The sequence below is a fragment of the Corvus brachyrhynchos genome, unplaced genomic scaffold (genome assembly GCF_000691975.1).
Source record: "Corvus brachyrhynchos isolate BGI_N302 unplaced genomic scaffold, ASM69197v1 scaffold22, whole genome shotgun sequence".
Classification (NCBI taxonomy): Eukaryota; Metazoa; Chordata; class Aves; order Passeriformes; family Corvidae; genus Corvus; species Corvus brachyrhynchos.
In genome coordinates, this window is record NW_008238355.1 from 1,717,950 (window position 1) to 1,740,125 (window position 22,176).

At 35.4% G+C, this 22,176-nt stretch overlaps 1 long non-coding RNA gene across 1 annotated transcript in view; it reads right to left on the bottom strand.

The window, feature by feature from the left end:
* Positions 1-12,375: 12,375 nt before the first annotated feature.
* The window catches only part of LOC108446983, a 16,537-nt gene continuing 6,736 nt past the window's right edge, over positions 12,376-22,176 (bottom strand). Inside the window, exons 2-3 of the long non-coding RNA XR_001862328.1 lie at positions 13,355-13,503; positions 12,376-12,561 (exon numbers count right to left, since the gene is read on the bottom strand). This is a non-coding gene — a long non-coding RNA (uncharacterized LOC108446983). The remainder of the gene's footprint in view (positions 12,562-13,354; positions 13,504-22,176) is intronic.

Genomic DNA, 22,176 nt, shown 5'->3' on the forward strand with positions numbered 1-22,176 from the left:
ATAGAGGAAGATACCACTAAGTTTACTTCTCAGGAACAAGGTAAGAAGGAAATCAAGAAATTGAAGAAACAAACAAAAGCCTCTCCTAGAAAAGAGCCAAAGGGTTTTTTTTTTTTTACCCTAGGAGATTAGGAACAAACCTCCAAGATTTCAGAAAAAAAGCAAACCCACCAAACTGAGCTACAGAGTTTCACAATGCACACTAAAAAACATAACCAAAAAAGTAGTTTGGCCTCGGCTTTCTGGTGTGTTTATACAGAACTTTACCACTCCCAGCACCCAGACATATGTCAGTGCCCCAAGCTGCCCCAAGCCACACCCACTGTGCCACCATGGCAGGAGCAGGACACCAGCCAGGAGCCCCTATGCCAAACCTCATAGCCAGCCAGTTATCTCCTAATTATCTCCCACTTATCTCCCTATTCTGGTTTATAGTGCCTAATCACAGGTATGTGTGACCCAGAATATTCTTTTACAACCAAAACATCTGTAGCACAACATACACAGGCTACCCTCAGTGGAACATAGTTCAGGCTCTGGGAAGAAAAGACAAAATGTTTTGAAAAGCTTCAGTGGGAATGAGATAGTAATGTTCCTATCCTTTAATTTTTGATTTCACATGATGATATTAAATTATTATAGAACCATGGATTCATGGAATATCCTGAACTGGAGAGTACCTACAGTAATCATCAAAGTCCATTGAAGTCCAATTCCTGTCCCTGCATAGAGCCACCTCAAGAATCACACCATGTGCCTGAAAGTGTTGAACTCTGTCATGCTTCAATTTGTGACCACATCTCTGGGGAGCCTGTTGCGGTGACTCACCAACCACTGGCTAAATATCCAACTTAATATCCAATAATATCCAACTTAAACTTCCTCTGACACAATCTCATACCATTCCCTGATGTCCTATCTCTGGGCACCAGAGAGAAACTTGAACACATGCACAGACCTTAGTTTTGTAGTTATGGGTATAGAGTTGTTACTCATTTTAATCTTATGAGCAAAACATTGATGACTGCAAAGCCTCTGTCCTTCTTGACATGTGTACCAAAACAGAATAAAAATCCTCTAAAATTCTAGCTTGTACCAAATGAGTTTATTAAATCTATATTTAATCTATTACTGAATATTATACTGGTTTTTCCAAAGTCCTTTTTTTCCAATAGCAAATATACTACCTTCTTTAAATCAGTATCTTTAGTCATCTAATATCTTATAATCAAGATGAATGTTCCTTGCTGAGAAGGATGAAGCAAGAACTTTTGTTCTTTACAATCGTTTCTTACCATGATTATGTATCATACTTCGTTTTCTCCTAATAAAAATCTTTCTCAACTCAAAATGGCTTTTTGGTATTCAATATTGTTCCATCTTGACCTCTCCTATTTTTAATATATGATTTAGTATCTTCTGTTGCTTTTAGTATTGAGCAATAACAACAATTCTCAGTGATATTCTAAGGTTTTATGATGACATCAATCACTGCAGATTCTGTTTACTAGGCTAAGAAAAAAGAAAAAATGAAAACAGAAAAAGAGACAGAATCAGAGAATCAGACAGCAACTAGCATTTCAATTCAGAAAAAAAAGTTTCCCTGATCTCAGCATGACTCCTAAAAATGAACAAAAGTGATTGTGGTTTCACTAGGAGAATATGACATGCAACCAAGTGTCTACTAGTAGCCAGACTAGTGAATTAGTGTCTGAAATAGAATTTAGCCATTGTGATATCCAACTCATCTCTCTAATTATTAATCTCTGATTGGGTAAGAATTTCTGTTCCCTAATTATGTTATTGAGACTTGCCACTATAAGTCTCTAAGGAAACTGGAAGGCGTGAAACATTTTAGTCATTTGTGAAGGAAGATACATATGTTGAAAAATGTGAGATCCACCACTAAGGGTTGGATGGAAAAAGAATATTAGACTTAATTTCATCAGAAAGGGAGCAGAGAACTCTTCATCAAAGAAAAATTTGGGGATTTAAGCTACATCAGAAATATTTTACTTCATAATTAGCTCTTCTTCCAAAAAGTGAATTCTGCAGTATTCCACAGGAGCATCCAAAAAATTGATTCAGACTATGCACGAGTGACTTTCAGTGTAGTTTCTAGGACTTCTAATATGCTTTATTAGAAAGATTAGAAAGATTAGAATTTTTTTTCCTGTTCCATCCTTGGCTTAAATGACTAACTCAATTGATCAATTAAAAAAAAAAATTTCCCAGTTTGAAGACAGTAATACTGTACACAACCGCAAGATAACTGAGAATGGCAAAAATAACCAAATTTACTTATATCTGAGATTAGCAATTCTTTCCAGGTGTTACTTATCACAGTAAAATTATTTATACAACAGCACTGAAAATCTTCCACATGGACGGTGACATTCTGACGGTTACAAACTGCATGGGATGACAGACCTAAACTTAGTAATATTTGCAACACAAGAGTTAGTGTCCCTGAATGAGTTATTGCTTTTAATTTTTTTCTAGTAATATACCAGTGGTTTAAAGTCTTCTCAGGTTGATTTCTCTTTCCTCCTTCACTTTTCCCAGGCTGCATTACGTTGATGTATCTCAATATGAGACTAAAAGATACAGATGTGCTGAACAAATGTGTGACGTGGGACTCCAACAGCATTCATCCTCAGGTTCTGTAACTGTAACACCTTATACTCTTTATCCAGCTTCCTTCCTTCTACAGCAGCACACAAATCTGAATTATTTTAGTTATGAAGAAAAAAGGAGGAAAAAACCAGAAAAATATAAACAGCCTAAGGGGCGACATTTCTGTCTCAAATATGGAGTTATCCCACAATTTGTAGCACCAGTTTAATCTTGAACTGGCTTAGAACTACAAAATCTCATTGATCTGTGTCCTTTCTTACATTAAATTATGAATTAGAATTTTATCTACAGTGCTTATTACATAAAATTACCTTTTTAAATATCACATGCTGTACCAGGCTACACAGGTGATTAAATATGCATGAAAACTTTTTCCTCAATAGAGCCAATAAAAACTGTACACTGTTCCTTCATGGTGGAAATCTGCCCAAGGCTAGGAGAGCTCAGAAAAAGCAAAATCTACGTCCGTAAATTATTATAAAGCTGTGGGTTTGGAGTGAACATTTCACAAATCAGAATTCAGCGGTTTTGCAAAACACTAGTTCTGACCTTCATAAACCTATATAGGTTCATTACTTCCATGAAGAATTCAACTCAGACCTTAACAGGATTCCTCCCCCTTGAAACTATTCCTTCCAGCTGAATATATGTAGTTGATTTATTTTTATGTGTGTCATCTGCTCTGAGGATATGTCAGCAGTATCAAGAGTGTCAAAAAGGTTTTTTTTACAGAAGATTCAGTTCTTGGCTTTAAAGAGGAAAACTCAATTAATCTAAATGTAGCAAAACCTATATGTTTTAGAAATTGTGATGACAATTACAGGAAATGTATAGCTGTTCAGTGAGAGTAACACCTTTTTTTTTTCTTTTTAGTTGTTCAATAGTAACATATTCCTGTATGTACAAAAGTTTCAGAAAACTTTTATAAGTAGTAAGTTATACTCAACTCTCTACTTATATTGGTGCAATTGATAGTCTCATGGGAAAATATTGTTTCTGTATAACAAAACTAAAAGACAAAAGAAGCCCCAAAATTATTATTTGATATACTTTGTGTATTTACTATTGTTAAAAAAAGTCTCAAGACCCTTCCCAAAATAACCTGCATATTTCGTTAGACATTGTTTTAATCCCTTGACCTCTTTATCCTTGTTGTCATAAATTGGCGCATTACCTTTGGCAATACTTTGACACTAAGCATCTTCATGCAATACAGATGTTGTAGTGTTGTCATTTATCTATTCCTTGTTCCTCTCTGCTTCTTTTCTGGGGCTCATGATACATAATTTCTTTTCTCATGCCTTCTCTGACTGTACATCATTTGAGATATCATTTGAGCAAAAACACTCCTAAAATGTAGGGCTGACTCTTTCATAGTCCCATGGTTTATTATGACACCATCAGTAAATGCATCTCAATATCAAACTACTATACATCAATAATCCAGGTATTTCTCAAGTCAGGTTTAAGAACAACTAATTCTTTGATGCAGTCAACCATTTCATTTTGTTTTCAACAAAAGGATTCAAAAGGAAGATGACACATCTGGATATACATTTTTTAAACAATATTATTAAATCTGGCCATTCAGTGAAAGTTCTCTGACTTCCTAGAAAAATCACAGAATTTGAAACAGAGCATATTTTAGAAAGGTACTCCAAGACAACTGCTAAAATAACAAATTTCTTGCAAGATATATATTGCTATCTGTTTCTCTTCAGACTTTAACAATATCAGGCAGTTTATATGTCTTCCAGAGAAGACTATAAACCACTCTGAGTCTAAAATCATTCCCAGTTAAATTCCCCCTAAAGCTTTAAAAGAGAATCACAGAACATACAAATGATACAGAAAAAGAAACAGATTAACATGCCCCATACATATATTATATGACCTACACTGACACAGAAAACAGTACTTCCAGATGGATACGGATACCATGCCATAAGGATAGTGATTAGTCATGATTAGTCAAGGTACACCATAATTCTGAGTTGCCCATGTCCCACAAAGAAAACTTTACTGAATGTCATGATTAAACCATTAAAAAAGTGCAAGTGAAGGTATTTTCTTCCTCTGTGTTTGGGTGATGGTTAATGAGGGATAATATCCAGATATTGAAACTTTGGTACCAGGTATTACCAGCATCTATGTCGAGTTTTATTCTTAATATCACACATTTCAGTGAGCATGAACAGAATTACTATGTTATTCCTGTCTGAGATTAGCTTGCTGCTCTCCCTCTTTCACTCAGCATTTGGTTTACATGCTAAAGCATAGAGGTTTTGTGCAACAGTCTTGGTAAAAGCAAAGTTGAAGAGTTTAGAAGCTAAGTGCTAAGGGAGTGTACAAAATACATGGTAATTTGCTCTCTATCTATCTGCTCTTGTCATAGGAAGAATACATGGCAAGTGGTCTACACAGAAAGCTATTAACAGAATATCTAAGGCAAAAGTCAGTGCTTTCCCTCACCACATGCATTCTCAAAAGAGTACAACTGCAGAATGATTGGTGGACAGCAAAACTGATTGCTATGATAAAAGAACTATGCAGCCACAATAATGAAAAAAAAAAAACCCAAACGACCAAAAGTTAATTAGAAAGTACTTGAAAAAATCAACTTGTTAATCAGATGGGACTAATGATGTTCATGCTGGGAGAGGAAGGGAAACAAATAAGCCAGAGAGCTATAGGTCAGACTGCTTATGTTTGATTGCTAGAACGTCCAGAAATGTTAATCAAGAAAATCATTCATACTCATCTGAAAGGCAATGATGTAGAAGGAATTATTGCTAGAGTCTGGTAAAAACTAAGTGTTTAACTTTTTTGTGCATGAGAAGGTAGCTGTCTCACTCTCCACAGGACTGACATGAGGCCTTGCCACAATCTCTTATGACATTTTTGGAGGAAAAACAAGAAAAAAGGGTTCTTCAGACACAAATAGATTAAACCAGAATTTGTTTTAACTGGGGAACAAAATATTTAGATATATTAGAGAAAAATTTATCAGTGCTTTCATATCAAAGGAATGGAATAGGAAATTTATTAAGAAGAGTTTTCTGGAGCCCTGTCAGGAGCAATACAAACAAAAATTATTCTGACTTTGGGGAAGGCTGTGGGATTACTGATTTCTAAAGCTCTCTCAACTATACTTTTTTTGATTCTGTAATTACTGATATTCTTATCTACATGAATGCCCTCACATTTTAAAATAAATCCTTTTAAGGGATTATTTTCAGGGATATCTTGTTGTATTTTCCTTCTAAATTTTAAAAAGGAACACTTCCTTTAGTTGATGTTAATTTTTTTGATAAAAGCAAATAATGAAAAGTGGTAAACTTATTTGCTTGCTTTCATGGCTAGCATTCATTGTCCAACAGGATTTTAAACAGATGTGACCAGGAAGGGTCAGTTATGCTAGGGTGTTTTGTTCTCTTAATGATGTCTTTTTGCATTTTGATTGCTGTGACATCAGTTAAGCAATAGGACATTCAATTAATCATTCAAATAACAACATAGAATATATATAAACTCTGTACAGAACATCCTGTATATATATTCTACAAATACACTCCAGTCTTAGTGCCTTTTAAGATTTGGTTGACATACTTTTGAGCAGATATGTTCATATTCTTTCTTACTCCTTACAGGAAAAATTATACATTCTTTCTGAGTATTACTTTGGTTTAGTTTGAAAATTCAGTGCTAATTTTTTTCAGGTTTTTTGTAATATTTTCACATGACTTTACTATCATTACCACAACCTTGGGGAACGAGAAAAATAATTTCTTACAGAAAAACTGGGCAAAGAGCTGACTTGAGTTTGTTTCTGTTCTGAGCATGACTCCATGAAGGCTGTGCACTCTATGTAATGATGTATTTGAGACGCGGTTAGCTCTACAGTTCGCATCTGAATGCACACTGCATGTATACCATATCCTCTGTGTGACTGCACAGAATCTAATGGCACCATGTGGAGACAAGGAATTTTCAATAGGATAGAGAATAATTTAATATTGCTTTTTTCATGTATGCACCAGTATGAATGCATTACATCTATAGGTGCCACAGGTTTGGGTGGGGTTTTTTTGTTGCAACACCAAATAGCAAAATGACAGTATAGCTCAGAAAAGAGAGCCTTTTGTGTAGTATTAGCTAGTCATAAAGAAAAATCAATACAGAGAAAACACTTTGAACTCAGGTTATAGATGTATGTGACCTTGAGTGATCTAAAAAAAAAATCGCATCAGCAATCAAAGCTAGACTATAACAAACTAAATGCTTTTCTTAGTCTTTTTGCCATGTTTTACAGCATGCTACTTTAAAGACTACCACCTTAGAAAGTAACAGCCAAACTAGCAGTAAAAATGTTGGTTTCAGCGAGATTGTTTTTAACAGATGTGCAATATAAGAGGAGATATCAGGAAGGTGGAAAGTTTGTAGCAGAGAGGAAAACTTGTCAGGGATGTCTGTACCTAAGCAGTCAAAGGTTAAGATTAATCATTGACAAGCATGTGAATATGAAGATATGAGAGAGGACAGTAATTATTGAGATAAAATAACTGAAAAACACCTGAAGTAACATGGAACGAAAAGGGCAGATATTAAAAAAAAAAAGCAGAAGATATTAATATCTGTGTGCTAAAGAAGTTTAAAACTGTATTTTAGAAAGTTTGGCAATACGAGTAATATATTAGCATAGTGTGGAAAGAAGAAAGAAAGAAAGAAAGAAAGAAAGAAAGAAAGAAAGAAAGAAAGAAAGAAAGAGAGAAAGAAAGGGAAAAAAGGGAAAAAAGGAAGGAAGGAAGGCAGGCGGGCAGGCGGGCAGGAAGGCAGGCAGGAAGGAAGGAAGCAGGAAGGAAGGAAGGCAGGAAGGCAGGAAGGCAGGAAGGAAGGAAGGAAGGAAGGAAAAGAAAATGGGATGAAAAGGATAAAATCCATGTATAAATATGACTGCTGATGTTAGCTAAAGTAGAAAGTTTGTGTGTTTAATATAGAGAAGAAAGTGAACTGACAGCTGAAGAAATGGAAAAAGACTGTCATTGAGTATAGTGGGCACTCCGACAAAGGAATACCTTCCAGCATGGGGACCAAAGATGGCAATTAATAACAATCATCAGGTATTGCTCTCTTCTACAGGTAACACAGAAAACTGAGTATCCCATTGCAGTTCTGCAAGCACTGATCTCTGTATTTGATGTACGGGCATGTGCATATGTAACTGTGATTATCTCTTCATGTATTTACAAAAAATGCAGCAGGATGCTGGTAGAGATTCCCTGATCAGCTTGCAGAAGCCTACCTATGAGACTCAGGCTTAATCATAAAGTCTTCAATCTGTCCATTGCCCTCCATATCCATTGCCCTCCATACCATGTCACCAGTATAAATCAGAAGGGATTTGTTAACAAAGGAGTAAGTGCAGAACCCATCACATAAGTATTACCAGTAACCAATGGTATGAACAGTGAAATTTTGTCCAGTCACGAACCCATAGTACATGTAAAAAAGTAAGTGTTTTCCTTGGACTGGTGCCCTCAAGGCTACAAGTGTCACTACCTATGAGAATGCATCCAGTGGTGATGTGTTTCATACTAACTATGTGGATTTCTATAAAGTTACTTTTGGTGTATGACACAGACTCATCTAGTTATTGTGAATGAGTTTGGAGATTGCAATTCTGCAGGACCAACTGCTGCACTCAGTCAAGGTTTGCTATGTTCCTGGACTAACAATCACATTAACTTCACTGACCCCATTAGATATATCAGATCACAAAATCCAGAGGGTGGAAAATGAGACTGAAATTCAATCAAAACACAACACAGATGAAAAGGCCACAACTGTTGATCTCAGGAGGTACAACCTTTAAAATAGACCTGAAGTACCACGTATTAAGTTATAGCAAATAATTAACAAACAATAAATTAGACTGCAAGATTCATATCCCAAGTATTACCCCATAAAATAGATACCAAAATATCTCTGCATTATTCCATAGGAACCAGAATTACTAATCCAGCCTTACCATAGTGTGTCCATGTCTGAGTGACACTCAGTGGTGGTTTGTTAAATGATTATGACATTACGAAGTCCTGATTAAACATTCCAAATTAAAAAAAGGGGGCATAATATCAGCCATGAAAAAAAGGAGTTTAAGCTGAGCAGTGGGTAAATGGAAGAGGGGGCAAAGAGGAATGTTTGGTCCTGGAACAGATTTCCTTGGCAAGATTCTGCTTCTTCTTAGCTTCAGCCAGGACAGGCAAGTTTTTTTTCAACACCTGGACAAAAAAGAAGTGGCATATCCTAGACACTCCAGTTACTAAAAGAGACACAATATAGATTCAGCAATTAAAAGCCTGATCACACACTCTGGTTCTCCATGATGAGTATGTATATTGGGAAAAAGAATACTTGGGTTTCTGGACAGAAAAGTTGACCAAAGAGAGGGGTTCCCAAAACCCTTTTCAGAACACTTAAAATTGAAAAGTATCTACCAGTGTCAACATCATGCTTTTCTTATTGCAAACATATAATTTCCAGTGAATGAAAATTGCATCTAAAATTGAATTATTAAAAGCTGAGGGTAACAAAAAACTTTCCATACTCAAGTTTGGATACAGAAATATGTAATTTTTAAAATATTTTTAGGCACTCCACAGACACCTACAGATACATATAAATTTTATGTTTCTGACAAAATGAGTTAATACCAAATAAAAATCCCATGATGGATTTTTCAGGCTCCAAGAAATGCACATTGAAATGTGCTACCTCAGGCAATGTTTCCTATTCTTGAGCTGTACAGACATTCTTCAAAACATGTGTACTGGCAGGACTCACACAGAAAAGCAATATATTCATCTGCATTTGACAGAGTCTGACATAAAAATACAACAAGATGAAAAAGTTCTAAACCTGCAAAATTTTATATATATTTATAAAGTAAAGCATAAAAAGAAAATGTTTTAAAATGTCTAGTTCCTAATTTTCTTTAAAAATCTTTACCATCTTTTACTCTTAGATTTTAGTAACAACTTTCAAAGCACTCACATTTATCTTTCAAGCACTCTGGTCAGGGCAAAGTACAGACACACAGACACAGGAAAGGAATTAAATTTTATTTCATGCTTCTAAGAAATAAAAATTCAAAATTTTATAAGTCTTTACCCATGAGAGAAAAGACACTGAAATAAACCTCCTCTAAAAGCTGTGTAAAGTTCCAAATTCTCATTTTTGATATTGCATCTTTCCGTGGGAAAAAAAAAAGGGAAAATGGCTTATTACTTGAGATTCCACTGGTTGTAGTTAGAATCCTTGCAGTTTTCCAAGGAAAATCAGCAACACAGCAGTTTTGACTTGACATTTTTACCCTTGGTGTTACTGAAATATAACAAAATTTTAAATTACAGTAGGATATAACACAAATGTCTTTTACAAGAAAAAAAAAAGATCATAGCCTAGAAAAATATATGTTAAATATAAATAAAATATAAAATAAATATAAATATAAATAAAATATAAAATTTATGTTAAAATTATTTGACCATGAGATAGGAAAACACCAGTATGTAGTCCAGATGAAAAGAAAACCCATTTTAGCAAATTATATGTGTAAACAGTACCACACTTAGACAGCTCTTGATTCAGAATAAGTATTCATCTGTTATCAATGCTGAAAAAACACCAGTGTCTAAGTATCAAATTGTGGGGCCCCAAATCCTTCTTCTCTCATTTCAGACTGGAAAATAGCTTGTGGGGCTGTTCTGGAAGCATGCTTGCAGCTGTGAGTGTACTCAGGTTCTGGAGTGTGACAGGAGGAAAATTTCTGTTTTCTCTAAAAGTATCAGCATATTTCCTTTGTAAAAGATTAGAGATAAATCTCAGAGCACTAAAAATCTCATCTATGTCAAACAAAGCCCTTCCTACATAACCAATTAAAGGTTAAAGGGTATAATAAGTGAAGCTTCAGGGTAATATGTATCTGAAAAGTCACTCCTGGGCAGACCTCATACTTTTTAAATTGCTTGGTCACTCTGGTCTTCTAGCATCATAAATATGTAAGACAGAAAATAATAGTGAGAGACTGTGAAAATCACACAAATCACTATAAGGGGTCCTTAATTCTGTAAAGACTTGTGTAGACATTTGTTCTCTAAAAATCTCACAAACCCACCTCCTATTTTAAGCCTTCTCCACATTTCCTTCCAGCTTATATTTCCATTTCCTTGCTTTGTCCTCTTGGAATGAAGAAAATCCTTTGGAATGAATTTGGGCTATGAATAGTACTTATACTAGTACAAGAACTTGTTTCATGACTCTTATCTGAAAAGCAAAAAAAAAGAGTAACTAGCATATGAGAGTGCAAACACAAAAGAGACATGCATCTTCTATTTCCACATTTTATATAAATCTAAAAGCAGATTTTGACATGAGAAGACATTTTAATTTTCACTGGAAGATATCTTTGCAAAGAAGAATATGTGAATTATAAACTGTTGAGCCTTGTGTCTCTTCATTCAACAATTTTACCCTAAGATAATTAAATCGAGGAAAAAAGCAGCCATGGACTAGATAATTTCTTTGAGTAAAAGACACAAAAATTTTGTAACACATGAATCATGAGCTTTTATGAATGCTATTAATAAAACAGAAAAGAAACTCACATGGCTGAAAAATATTAAGGTCATGTTAATAGGTCTTCAAGTTAAAGGAAGGGTACTTTACAAGAAACTTGGGGGGAACTCATCACTGATACATCTTGCAGAATTTGTTAAATCTGTTTTTCAAAATGATTCACTTATGCCTGCTTACTTTCAATGTCGTGACACTGTTTATTTACACATAAATTAACTTATCTTGTACAATGCAAAAATAGCCAATGCAAACATAAGGAGGCGTATGAATGCTTACACCCCTCTCACCCCTCGGAATCCTCTCCTCTCCTGATTTATCAAGTGAATTCTTGATGACTTCTCATAACATGTGTCTAGGAATTTCCACAAAATATATTGGTATGGTGCTCCAATTTTACAGTTCCCAAAAAAATATTCCATTTCTAATGTTCAGATCAAGCTGCAGACATCCTCTGTCCTCTAGGTCTGCTGCTGCAATCAGTCAGAGTCCCAGCAAGATACACATGGCTGTTTCATGTTTTGGAGATGCAATAACTCAGACTTTTGAAAACAGCTTTAAATAATGAGGCTATGGAGGTATCCAGAGTTACAATAGGAAAATCTTAATCATTTTCTCTGTAAAAGGGTGGATTTCAGACCACAAATCAATGGCAGTTGCACAGTGGCACTTCAGAAGAAGTCTAGATTATTATCATTACTCTACATTTCTCATACTGAAAGAAGAAAGCCTTTCTTATAGGTAGACACAAAATAGAAAATCCATATTTCACGAAACTCTCAGGCCAAATGGAGAGATGTAAACCCATCTATTTTTCCTTACAGATTAAAAAATATGTTAAAGAACCAGAATGGAAAGGTTGGTCCCATGCAAAGGTTTCCATGGAGGGATAGGTGAATAATCCTGTTATAACTTGGATTTTATAACAGGGACTTGCCAAAGAAACCAAAGAGTGAAAAACTTCAGTGAAAGGCGATTCTTACTGAAAAACAGGGAAGATGGAGTTTTTTGTTGGAAAAAAAATTTTTAAAAAGGCTTTAAACTAGTGAGAAGAGTAGAAATTTTATAAGTCTTTACCCATGAGAGAAAAGACACTGAAATAAACCTCCTCTAAAAGCTGTGTAAAGTTCCAAATTCTCATTTTTGATATTGCATCTTTCCGTGGGAAAAAAAAAAGGGAAAATGGCTTATTACTTGAGATTCCACTGGTTGTAGTTAGAATCCTTGCAGTTTTCCAAGGAAAATCAGCAACACAGCAGTTTTGACTTGACATTTTTACCCTTGGTGTTACTGAAATATAACAAAATTTTAAATTACAGTAGGATATAACACAAATATATTTTACAAGAAAAAAAAAAGATCATAGCCTAGAAAAATATATGTTAAATATAAATAAAATATAAAATAAATATAAATATAAATAAAATATAAAATTTTTGTTAAAATTATTTGACCATGAGATAGGAAAACACCAGTATGTAGTCCAGATGAAAAGAAAACCCATTTTAGCAAATTATATGTGTAAACAGTACCACACTTAGACAGCTCTTGATTCAGAATAAGTATTCATCTGTTATCAATGCTGAAAAAACACCAGTGTCTAAGTATCAAATTGTGGGGCCCCAAATCCTTCTTCTCTCATTTCAGACTGGAAAATAGCTTGTGGGGCTGTTCTGGAAGCATGCTTGCAGCTGTGAGTGTACTCAGGTTCTGGAGTGTGACAGGAGGAAAATTTCTGTTTTCTCTAAAAGTATCAGCATATTTCCTTTGTAAAAGATTAGAGATAAATCTCAGAGCACTAAAAATCTCATCTATGTCAAACAAAGCCCTTCCTACATAACCAATTAAAGGTTAAAGGGTATAATAAGTGAAGCTTCAGGGTAATATGTATCTGAAAAGTCACTCCTGGGCAGACCTCATACTTTTTAAATTGCTTGGTCACTCTGGTCTTCTAGCATCATAAATATGTAAGACAGAAAATAATAGTGAGAGACTGTGAAAATCACACAAATCACTATAAGGGGTCCTTAATTCTGTAAAGACTTGTGTAGACATTTGTTCTCTAAAAATCTCACAAACCCACCTCCTATTTTAAGCCTTCTCCACATTTCCTTCCAGCTTATATTTCCATTTCCTTGCTTTGTCCTCTTGGAATGAAGAAAATCCTTTGGAATGAATTTGGGCTATGAATAGTACTTATACTAGTACAAGAACTTGTTTCATGACTCTTATCTGAAAAGCAAAAAAAAAGAGTAACTAGCATATGAGAGTGCAAACACAAAAGAGACATGCATCTTCTATTTCCACATTTTATATAAATCTAAAAGCAGATTTTGACATGAGAAGACATTTTAATTTTCACTGGAAGATATCTTTGCAAAGAAGAATATGTGAATTATAAACTGTTGAGCCTTGTGTCTCTTCATTCAACAATTTTACCCTAAGATAATTAAATCGAGGAAAAAAGCAGCCATGGACTAGATAATTTCTTTGAGTAAAAGACACAAAAATTTTGTAACACATGAATCATGAGCTTTTATGAATGCTATTAATAAAACAGAAAAGAAACTCACATGGCTGAAAAATATTAAGGTCATGTTAATAGGTCTTCAAGTTAAAGGAAGGGTACTTTACAAGAAACTTGGGGGGAACTCATCACTGATACATCTTGCAGAATTTGTTAAATCTGTTTTTCAAAATGATTCACTTATGCCTGCTTACTTTCAATGTCGTGACACTGTTTATTTACACATAAATTAACTTATCTTGTACAATGCAAAAATAGCCAATGCAAACATAAGGAGGCGTATGAATGCTTACACCCCTCTCACCCCTCGGAATCCTCTCCTCTCCTGATTTATCAAGTGAATTCTTGATGACTTCTCATAACATGTGTCTAGGAATTTCCACAAAATATATTGGTATGGTGCTCCAATTTTACAGTTCCCAAAAAAATATTCCATTTCTAATGTTCAGATCAAGCTGCAGACATCCTCTGTCCTCTAGGTCTGCTGCTGCAATCAGTCAGAGTCCCAGCAAGATACACATGGCTGTTTCATGTTTTGGAGATGCAATAACTCAGACTTTTGAAAACAGCTTTAAATAATGAGGCTATGGAGGTATCCAGAGTTACAATAGGAAAATCTTAATCATTTTCTCTGTAAAAGGGTGGATTTCAGACCACAAATCAATGGCAGTTGCACAGTGGCACTTCAGAAGAAGTCTAGATTATTATCATTACTCTACATTTCTCATACTGAAAGAAGAAAGCCTTTCTTATAGGTAGACACAAAATAGAAAATCCATATTTCACGAAACTCTCAGGCCAAATGGAGAGATGTAAACCCATCTATTTTTCCTTACAGATTAAACAATGTGTTAAAGAACCAGAATGGAAAGGTTGGTCCCATGCAAAGGTTTCCATGGAGGGATAGGTGAATAATCCTGTTATAACTTGGATTTTATAACAGGGACTTGCCAAAGAAACCAAAGAGTGAAAAACTTCAGTGAAAGGCGATTCTTACTGAAAAACAGGGAAGATGGAGTTTTTTGTTGGAAAAAAAATTTTTAAAAAGGCTTTAAACTAGTGAGAAGAGTAGATGTAGAAATAGCTTTGGGGGTTGTGGAGATAATAGGTAATTTTCTTCAAACTGAGCACATAATCTCATATTTGTAGGGTCACTCATTCGCTGATTTTTTGTGTCAAATCTTAGTAAAATGTCTTAGTTAAGCAACATTTTAAGGAAAAGGATTTTTCCCAAGAGCATTAGCAGAAGTCTAGTCTATGTCATTACCTGTGTCCATGGTAAGATATGGAAATTTTTCAAAAAGCCAAAGGAGGAAGGAGATTTAATCGAATTGTGTCTCAGTTCAGATTGGAAAAAAATTGAAAGAAGTTGAAAAGGGAAAAAAGAAATACTCCATAAGAATCTCTGCAAGCAAGACAGATTTATGGGCATGAAAATTGTCTGTTCATGACAAACTTGAAAATTTATGTACAGGAAATATAACTCCTTTGACAAATTGATGTGATATACAGAGGACATGGAATAACAATGCATGCTTAGCAAATTTCCAACATTTTTTCGCTGTATTTCTATACAGAATGCTGGACCCTTCAGTATTACTTCTCTAGTTTCATCACCACACTTTGTAATGCAAATCAGTGTGCTACAAATCAATAAAAGAAAGTTTAACACAGAAAATCTAATCACTGTGATGGTAATGGGGAAGGTCTTAGGCTTTAGGAATGATATTCAGAACTATAAAATATCTTTTCCCTCTATTGTGTATCACATTTTATAAACATGAAACTGAACCTGTAACTTAAAATACCTTGCACACATTTTTTTCTTCTACTTTTCAGATATTTTGGATGCTTGAAGAAAGAGGAGTAGTTAAGATGGAACACGATGTTTAGATGTCACTGTGTAGAGGAAATCAAAGATCTCTAAAATAACAGCTACTTCTGAACAGGTTTTTATTAATTCATATATTTTGTTGGATTGCTTTTGGAGAAAGAAGTGATATATCAATTAGAAGGTATCATGTTAACAGCACAAAGAACAGTTGCTCCAGGATGCCACCCACCTACCACTCTCAAGCACAATGAGAATGCCAGTCATGTTGAAGTTTTGTCATGATAGCCTACTGAAGTAACCCACAATGTTCAATTCTTGATGTAAGTCATGATCACCTGCTTCTTCATCAAAACCAAATATCCAACAACAGGCTCACAAAGATCTCATTTTACCATGCATCCTGGCAAACAAAACCAAGAGCAAAGGCAGCTTTCTGAATGTTTAGCCTATGATTTCCCTGCTTGATCCTGTATTTTATCCTTCAAACAACAGTTGGAGTAAATATTTCTGAAGCCACCTGTAGAAAACATAGAGAGAATACACCTATCAAGCAGCAACAATTTTTTAATTATTCTTTCATGCTTCAGTAGCTCTTCCCCCTCATTAACTTAAAAGTACAGCCAAATTCAAATGTTGCATTCTCTCCATTTAATCTTTCATCCTTTTCTTCTCTGTCTTCATTGTTATCCTAACAATGCTCACATATCTGAAATGACTGTCAGGGTCATAGAGCTGTTTGTTGAGTGTTCAAGGAGGCTGTTGCATGGCGAAAGAATTGGCAAACTATTTTAGACTGAGTAAAACTGTATTCTTCAAAGAAAGATGATAAATAATTTTAGGTCATACTCTATTCTTAAATTGGATATACATGAATGAGACGTCATGATAGCAATATATTTCAAAGCACTCATGAGAACAAAAGAACTCCAATACCACCTAGTGTCAGCTGGGTACACTGTCCTTCACCGAACAAAATGGTGGAGAAAAAGGTAACCATGGTGTGGAGCCCTGAAAAGACATCCTGGGGGTGAAAGAGAGGTTTCTGCAGAAAGGAGTAATATACAAGAAATTAATCAAAAATAGCTTCCTAGACTGAAGCTGGTTAAGAGAAATGACTACTGTGAAATATAGCCTACAGAGCTAGCTTCTGGGGCCTTGCTAATAAAACGCAACTTTTTCTTAACCTTGTGACAGTGAGATAATGCTGAAGGACAAAATCTTCTTGAAGGCTAAAAGTGAGATAGAATTAACTCACTGTTTTGGCATCCAAAATCCCTGGACTGAATTTTTCAGTTCCAGTGCAGCCTAGCTGTGCAACTAGCAAATGAATTCTTCTAATGCATCAATCCAGTTCATGATAATCAAATGGAAATACTTGAAAAGAAATAGCTTAAAATTTTTATTTCTCCTTCCTTCTTTTCTGCTTCTGAAGTCCTGGTGGGAAAATGGATTTGTCCATGTTCTTTGAGAATTACATAACATGCTATATAGGCAGTGAGGGGTTTAGGAGCTTCTGGAATAAAAACAAAATACCTAGTACTTTCTGAATATAATTTTTTGATATCAGTTATAATAATTTATCATTTCATGAAGAGGTATGCCAAGTTCTTGCTAACCAAAAACTTCATATCCAAATCCATTTTCTAATTATATGTCTTATATTATTCTCTACTTACTGTTCCCTCTTTTAAATAAACACATTGTACATTTTACTATCGTACACCTAATTTAATATTTTAAACATTCCAGTCCTGTAGAAAGAAACACATGCAGGGATAAAATGTGTCACAAAACTTTCCTCACAGCCTGACTCATCTCCAGCACAAGATTATCTGTGATGACTGGTGCTGTTTTGTCAGTCAGACGTCACTTTGTCAGTGTCTCTATCCTGGCTTCCTCCACCTTTCTCTTTTTTTTTTGTCTAATTCAGGACATTCTTATCCTTTAAACTGGAATCATGTCCTTGCTAACAATATCCGTAACTCAACCCCTGTGTTTAAAACTTTCTTCATAGCACTGAATTTTCCATGTTCTCTTTACTAAAAAATGACAGTTGATAACTTTATTTTAACCCACATTTTCCTATCATAAAAGTAGCAGACAACATGAAAATCAAACAAACTTGGAGGAGGTTTCTGTACAGGACTGCAAGTCTCCCATCCAACATATTTTCCTTTCTCCCAATATCTGCTAAGGCTAATCCCCTCTGTCCTCTGTTACTCAATTCCCAAAACACAAATTACCACCTTGTAGGACTGGCTTGGATTGTCAGGGAAGGGAAGGGGAAGGGAAGGGGAAGGGAAGGGATGTTTTCCATATTGATTTTGCACAGTATAAGAGGAAAACAATTCAATATCATGGCAGAAACGTTAGAAATTTGGAAAACTTCCCTGTTCTCAGGGATGCACAACCTCCAAGATAGATTGCCTGGGGACATCACAGACTTTGCTGTCCTGGATATTTTTAAAAGCAGTACTAAGAAAGAACCCTAGGGAAAAATGTGGCAAGGGCACAATTATTCTTTCCTTTGAGCATGTCTCAAGTTTATAAGAGTGATGAAAGAATAATTATCAATCTGATAATCCCTCAACACCCTGCCAGCCACACAGGGAAGATTAACATCTAGATGATTCAAGCTCCATTAGAAACTAATCAAAATCAAGCCAGTTGAAAGTTATTTTAAGGTAAATTATCAAGGTTAATGACCTGCATAAAATATTCATATTTTAATGCATTAACAGTTCTTTGGATGATTTTAAGCAATCCATTGTGGCTCTTATTGTATTCCAGACCAATAAATTTGTAACAGTAATAGCCATTACTGTAACAGAGTAACACTCATTTTCTGCTCTTGTATTACTGGATTCTTTTCAGTTGACAATTTTATTGAAACAGCTAATTTAAGGTAAGGAAAAATATGACAGACAGCACAGTTTTCTCTTTAAATCAACAAATGAAATCTCTTCTTGACAATAAGAGGTCTTTGTATTATTTGCACCAACAAAAAAACAAAATTAAGATAACAAAAAGCCACTTAACAGTCACCCACAGCAAACATGAAATTAGATCTGACAGACCACTTTCTTGCTAGTGAGTGGAAAACAGGATGAGATTTTAGCATCACATTTTTAGGGCAAATAGGGGAAAAGCAGATTCAGGTTGAGGAACTGAAAGACCTCTAAACCCAGTGCCCTTTTGTCACAACATTTTGGTCTCCATCCCTAGTGTCTCCAGATGCAGCAGAATCCCATGGGAAGGCAGGTCCCTTTGGGGCTCTGCCTTTTGCCCTCTGGGCTTACCCCTCGATTGCTGTGTTAATTCAGACCAAACCCATCAGCAGAATGGACTAACATCTGCCTGCAGCTGCTGATGTCTGGAGATGAAGATGGAGCAGGCATTCATTTCTGCCACTCTACCTGATGGCTGATGGGGGTCACCATGTGTTCAAGTGCTACTGTGAAAATTGACAACACCCTTCTGCCAGAGGCCTCACCTAGTGTCACTTCAAATTCTTTCAAGGTCAAAATGAAAATTATAACCCAGTGTATCTTTTACAGCTGTTTTGTACACTTCTTTTTCAGGTGTGTATCTATCAAAAATGGTTTGTATGTAAAGTACATTTTAGTTGTCAATATTCTTTCTCATGTAAAGAAAACCAATTATTTGCAGTAATTCCAAGATCAAAAATTGCAAAGAAGGTTTTTTTTAATTTGAAAGATTATTTAATCTGAAGCTTGTCTGCAGAGGTTTTGCGGCCTTGAAGAGACTTCTAAGAATTGACTTAATATTAGCAGAACATCATTTTAATGATATTCCAAGTAGAAAACATTAGAAGGGCCATTTTCTTTAATTTGATATGATGCTTTTGTAAGAGCAACAAACTGACTAAACAAGCAGTAACTTGTGCAGATGAACTCCCACTCTCCACAGATTTACCAGCTGTTGCATGATGAAAGATGAAATGCTAGATTAGGGGAGTGCATACATCAACTTCAAAGTTACCTCAAGGGTTAGAAAACACAAAACAACAACAGAAAAAAAACACAGAACAGAAAAGAAAAGTACAGAAAAAACAAGCTTTCTACACAATGGCCCACTGCCTAGAAACCAGCAGTGGCATCCTGTGAAAAGCATCCTCCTCTCCAGTAGAGGAGGTGGTGAGAAGAGGGAAAATGATGAAAATTAACCTTCGTTCATTCCTTCTTAGTATGATTACAGTTTTCATTGAGACTAACATAACACGCCAGCTGGTAGTTTCTGTGTATGGCACTACTACTGCTGCTATTATCATTATTAAATAGTCTACCCTAGAGGTAGTGAGGTAGGCATCTAACTATTAGATAATGTTTATTGGAAACTGATATGATCCATTTGCTACCAACTAGGCACTATATTTTCTAATATGAATTTATAAGCTAAAAGCTATGAGGCAAAGGGTAAAGGAATTTTAGTCTACAATTATGAATCACAATCTTGAAAGAAAAAAAGATAAAAAGGCAGAGAAAGAGTGAGATGATTTAAACATCAGTGGCAATCACTATCCACAAGAAACAAGAGCCAGCAAGGTTCAGAGGAGCAAAGCCCAGGGAAGAGAGCAGCTGGGCAACTGGTAGAAAGCACAGCCAGGAGTCCTGTGGGTGTGTAGATTAAAGACTGCGAAGTAAAAAGGTGTGCTCTGGAATTGCAGAGGGAAGTCTCATAGTGTCACAGATGCTAAGGCACTGAAAGTACTGTGAAACAGCACAACAGCAAAATGCACATTTTTACCACAAAGAAAACAAAGCAAAACCAAAATCTTCAAAGATATTACAATTATTATTTTATGCTTCTGTAAGAAATTAGACAGAAACCACTTGAAATCACCACCAGAAAAGAAGCAGGAAAGGGTAAAAGTAAAGTGATATTAATTTCACAGGAGCTTTACTCAAACCAGAACACCATGAGAATATCTGTGATGTGCTCAGACACTCAAGGAAATGAGCCCTTATCCCAAGTGTCAGCATCCCAGTGTACCTCCTAGCAGCAAAGACAGAAAGCCAGACAAGAAAGACAAGAAAGTTAATTCAGATGAAGCTATCACTGACAGATAGAAATTAAACAGCTGGTTTTGGCCTGATCCATATCACTCTAAATGTCCTCCTTTTACCTGACAGAAGCTTGCCCTTCAACTTCATTGCTGCCAAGTGGGATCACATTTAAATTCGATGTTTCTTGATGTAAGAGAAAAGGAAAGTACCTGAAGCAAGTGTTTCCAGGAAAGTCTTTTTCTTTGAATGTTTCTCATTACCAAGGAGAGATAACAAGGGGTATCTTTGTGGCAGCTAACTCTTTGTAAGTCACATCAGAGAGAGGGCTTTTATAGAGAGGGCATTTGAGTCAGTACGTTCTCCCTGTTACCACAGTGTCTTCCTTTCTGCTTCCCCTCCCTTTTCTTTCCCCTTCCACTTCCTAGCTACAAGACTGGTCATGGTTCATTAACTACTTTATTCTGGTATGAACAATTAAAGAAAATTGATACATAAATCTCAAAATAATGTAGACCTGTCTGTGTTAAATTAAGTTAAATCAATATGTACACTAAGGGCTTATTTTTTGTTGTTGTTTTTTGTTGTTTCTTGCTTTACATTTTGTTTCAGTGTTATTTGCAAAAATGCAAGAGAGGTATCTGATAGCTGGGAATAACCTCAACTCCTCACATACAAAACCAAAATCCCTGCTTACTATCACTGGCTTATAGTTTTTCTTTTTCTTCGTTAAAGTTGGTCTTCATTTTAAAGAGAAGATCAACCAACGTAAAACTATTTGTAGCTGATCTATTGCCAGGTTATCTCAAAATGAAGCATGATGCTCCCTTGTTCTCCTTAAAGCCATAGACCTTGTATCCAGCCCCTGTTCAGGGGCCCAGAAGCAACCACTCACGTGTGTTGAAGATCCCATTTTCAATGGTTGTTACTGCTAATAAGTAAAAGACAAGGGAAATAACAGATGAATGATAAAGAACCCCTTTCTGTGTTCCCAGTGTGCATTAAGATACATCTTTTTCTTAGTAATGCAGACATAAAACCCACAGTTAGTATGTTGCCTCTAAAATTACAGAAGACTGTACTATGCCCAACAATGAGAAATCAGTGGTGCTGTAACTATTTAAGAGTTTATACTCACAACAGCTATTTTTTCTATTAGATTTAGATGAATTTTCTTTTAATAATTCTGAAATTATGACCATAACAAACAGTCTCTTTGCTGAGGAGGAAACTTGGATTCTCTTTCATCTTTATTATCAGTGTTGTGTAAACTCAGAAAATGAGACATTACACAATACTGGAAAAGACCATCAGATCTCTTACTGATGATTTAATCACATACAAAATAGAAAAATAAATAAATCCCAGAGTCTGATTCTGTTACTTATGGCCATAGTAATTCTTACACCAAAAGATCCTGAAATAATTAGGAAGTGTTCACAAACTCTGAGTGACTAGAGGAAGTAGAGATGCTTTTCCAAAGATTAAACTGCTTAAGAGACTGGCAGGGCTAAGATGGC